Consider the following 4,808-nt stretch of genomic DNA (forward strand, 5'->3'; position numbering starts at 1 on the left):
GTGGGCTCAAGCCCCAAAAGCATGGTATGAATGCCTACGAGACTTCCTTATCACTAATGGCTTCAAAGTCGATAAAGCCGATCCTACTCTCTTCACTAAAACTATTGAAAAAGACTTGTTTATATGCCAAATCTATGTGGATGACATTATATTTGGGTCTACTAACAAGTCATCTTGTGAAAAATTTAGTAGGATAATGATACAAAAATTCCAGATGTCAATGATGGGGGAGTTGAAATATTTCCTTGGATTTTAAATCAAGCAACTCGAAGATGGCACCTTCATCAGCCAAACAAAGTACATTCAAGACATACTTAAGAAGTTTGGAATGAAGGATGGAAAATCCATCAAGACACCCATGGGAACCAATGGGCATCTCGACCTCGACACGGGAGGTAAATCAATAGATCAAAAGGTATACCGGTCGATCATAGGATCTTTACTCTACTTATGTGCATCTCGACCGGATATTATGCTTTATGTATGCATGTGTGCAAGGTTCCAAGCAAATCCTAAGGAAGTTCACCTTAGGGTCGTGAAGAGAATCATGAGATACTTACTTTACACTCCTAGGTTTGGGCTTTGGTACCCAAAGGGATCTACCTTTGATCTAATTGGGTATTCCGATGCCGATTGGGCCAGATGTAAAATTGATAGGAAGAGCACATCAGGGACTTGTCAGTTTTTGGGAAGATCCTTGGTGTCATGGGCTTCAAAGAAACAAAATTTGGTAGCTCTTTCCACCGTCGAGGCCGAGTACATTGCCGCAAGACATTGTTGTGCGCAATTACTTTGGATGAGACAAACCCTTAGGGACTATGGCTACAAATTGAGCAAAGTCCCTCTCCTATGTGATAATGAGAGTGCAATCTATATGGTGGATAATCCCGTTGAACACAGCCGCACTAAGCACATAAACATTCGGTATCACTTTTTGAGAGATCACCAACAAAAGGGGGATATCGAAATTGCTTATGTTAATACCCACAACCAATTAGTCGTTATCTTTACCAAGGCATTAGATGAGAAAACCTTTGGCAAACTTAGGAATGAGCTAAATATACTTGATTCTCAGAATTTTGATTGAAACATTGCACACATAGCTAATTTATATATCTTTGATCATGTCTCTTTCAATATGGTACAAATGCCTCTTTCTTATTCTTTTTGTGCCAAGACTACGACTAATGTACTTTCAAGTATATTTCTATGGTTAGTCTTCGATTGAAAGGGAAATGGAGTATTTGGCAAAGACAACGCTTACACTCAACTCGAACGGTATTATTTACCCTTTGACGACATTCCGCAAAATCCAAATGGTATGACCTCTCACTCGCATTTATTTCACCATTTAGGAAGTAATGTTAGGCCCCAAAGGGGGAGAAAATACAAAGGGCTCTCAAGTTCTCCGTTTTTGGCGATTAATGCCAAAGGGGGAGAAAATATTAAGCCCAAAGCAAAAGGACCGCACCACCACTATTTTAAAATTTTAATATATCTTTCAAATTGGTATTTTTCAAAAAATTAAGTATTTCAATCGGTACTTGATCAAAATAAATTTTTCAATAGGTATGTGAAGAAAATTTCTCAACTAGTATCTTCAAAACTTCACATTAAGAATGAAATGAAAGAATTTTAAATTAGCATATTTTCAACTCATATGTGAAAGAAATTTTTCAATTGATTTCTATTTCAAAACCCTCTTGAAAACTAAGGGGAGAATTTAATTCAGGGGGGCTTTTATGTAGTCAAAGGAAAAACATTTGAAACAGGAGGAGGAATTTCAAATCCTAAAAATGCTTCTTGCAATCATATTCCTATACCTTTGACTACTTGCAAAAGTGTTTGAAAAGATTTCCAAAAGATTTGCAAAAACAAAACTTGTGGTGCAAATGTGGTCCAAAATATTAAATAAAAGAAAGGCAATCCATTCACTCTTATTCTTAGTGATACTTTCAATTGGTTTAACTTCAAGTAACCTATGCATATTCATCATAAATACAAACTAGTTACATTTCCACACTTTATATTTGCTTTGGTTTGTGTTGGCATCAATCACCAAAAAGGGAGAGATTAAAAGGGAAATAGGGTTAACCATTTCCTATAATTAATTTTGGTGGTTGATGACCAACGCAAACAAGTGGACTAACTAGTTTGTCTAGAATTAATGTATTACAGGTGCATAAGGTTCAACATAAACCAAGAAAGAAATCAAGTTAGGGACACAATTTAATTGGAGCAAAAGGACTTAAGTGTGCTGAAAAATGGTGCACCAGACACTGTCATGTGCGCCAGCCAGACGCCCCCTCGAAGCAGGCACTCTTGGGAATTCCAGGGTGTGCTCCGCTATAATTCACCGGACTGTCCCGTGTGCCACCGGACTATCCGGTGAGCCAGCGGAGCAACGACTCTCACGCGCCAACGGTCGACTGCAAAAGCACCTGCCACGATGAACAGTGCAAACCAGAAGTCAGAGGGCACCGGACTGTCCGGTGTGGCACCGGACTGTCCGGTGCCGCAAGAAGACAAAGGTTCCAACGGTCGACCAGCTCCAAACCCTAACGGATACGCTGACGTGGCGTGCACCGAATAGTGCACGGTGCCTGTTCGGTGGCGCACCATACTGTCCGGTGCGCCCATCGCCAGCAGCCTTCTCCAACGGCTATGGAAGTGGTTGAGGGCTATAAATACCCCCCAACCACCTCATTCATATCCATCCAAGCATTCCAAACATCTCATTCAATACAAGAGCAAAAGACTCTAGTCCAAGACACATCAAATAGATTGAATCCTCTCATAGCCTCCAAATCAACTCAATTCCATTAGGGACTTGAGAGAGGGTGTTGTTGTGTTCTTTGTTGCTCTTGTTGCTTGGCTTAGCCTTTTTTTCTTTTCCCTTCTATTTCTCAAGTAACTTGTAATCGAAGCAAGAGACACCTAAGTGTGTGGTGGTCCTTGCGGGGTCTAAGTGACCCGGGAGATTAAGGAAAAGGCTCACTCGGTCTAAGTAATCGTTTGAGGGAGGGAAAGGGTTGAAATAGACCCGGTCTTTGTGACCTCCTCAACGGGGACTAGGTTCTTGAGAGCACCTAGAGGGGGGGTAAATAGGTGATCCTATAAAATCAAACACTAAATAGCCACAAAACTTAGTTACAGAAGTGTTAGTGCGACTAAGTAGTTTTGAGACGAGTTCTTGTGGACAAAACAATCACAGAGAATGCAACACAAGAGACATGCGATTTTATCCCGTGGTTCGGCCAAGTAATACTTGCCTACTTCCACGTTGTGGCGTCCTAATGGATGAGGGTTGCACTCAACCCCTTTCAAGTGATCCGATGATCAACTTGAATACCACGTTCAATTCCTTTAGAGTTTTATCCCGTTTGCGAGGAATCTCCACAACTTGGAGTCTCTTGCCCTTACAATAGAGATCACAAAGAAAGCACAGAGTAAGGTTGGGAGAAGCAACACGCGAAAGACTCAAATACGCAGCACCACCACGCACACAAGTGACGACTTGAGCTCAAATGACAAATCAGAGAGTGCACTACTCGAATGGAGCCCAAATCACTTAGCACAACGAAGCGAATGCGCGGGAGCAGAGTCTGTATGCTTTAGAATACTTAGAGAATGCTTGGTGTACTCCTCCATGCGCCCATGGGTCCCTTTTATAGCCCCAAGGCAGCTAGGAGCCGTTGAAGATCAACATGGAAGGCCAATCTTGCGTTTTGTCGAGTGGCGCACCGGACAGTCTGGTGCGCCACCGGATAGCCACTGTAGCCTGTCTGGTGCGTGATTTCCTTCCAAATCGGGAAAAGTCGACCGTTGCAGCTCCGGGCCCGTTGGCGGACCAGACAGTCCGGTGCCCCCTGCCGACCGTTGGAGCTGCCACGCGTCGCCCGCAGATTTCGCGGCCGACCGTTGGCGCTGGCGACCGTTGGCTCATCGGACAGTCTGGTGCACCAACGGACAGTCCGGTGAATTATAGTCACGTCGCCTTTTCCGTTTCCTGAGAGCGACGAGTTCGCCGCGGATGACTCACCGGACAGTCCGGTGCACCACCGGACAGTCCGGTGAATTATAGCCGTACACCGTCATCAACTTCCGAGAGCGGTCTTTTCACCGGAGACCAGCCTGGCGCACCGGACACTATCCGGTGCACCACCGGACAGTCCGGTGTGCCAGACCGAGCTGAGGTTTGGCTGCACAGAGCCAAGTCCTTTCCATTTCTTTTCTTCTTCTTTTGTCAATGTTTCTAGCACTTAGACAAACACATTAGCATTCAAACAACAATGTACTAAGTCTAGAAACATACCTTGTGCCTTGATTTGTACTTCTCACTTTATTTGGCACATAAGAACTTAATCAGACGTGTTGGACATTTAATCACCAAAACATTATAGAAATGGCCCAAAGGCACATTTCCCTTTCAATCTCCCCCTTTTTGGTGATTTATGCCAACACATCAAAAAAAGCAACCAAAATAAGTTCAACATTAATGCAAATGAGGACCAAATCATTTTTGCACAAGATTTGACATATTTGGATCATTCTTTGCCACCACTTGGTTTGTTTTTGCAAATAAAATTCATTTTACTATCTCTAAGTCAGACACGCTTGTTTGGCCACAAAGAGAGATATTTCAAGAGTGAAATTGATCAAGTGTCATAAACTCCCCCTTTTCCCATAATCAAAATTCTCCCCCACAAGAGACCAAATTTTGCAATAAGAGCATTTTTGATAAATCAAAAATTCTAACTCTATTATTTTTGAAATTCACAAGTGGTAGCTGATCCATTTGCTTTGGC

This window comes from Zea mays, chromosome 2 (genome assembly GCF_902167145.1).
Source record: "Zea mays cultivar B73 chromosome 2, Zm-B73-REFERENCE-NAM-5.0, whole genome shotgun sequence".
In the NCBI taxonomy this organism is placed as follows: domain Eukaryota; kingdom Viridiplantae; phylum Streptophyta; class Magnoliopsida; order Poales; family Poaceae; genus Zea; species Zea mays.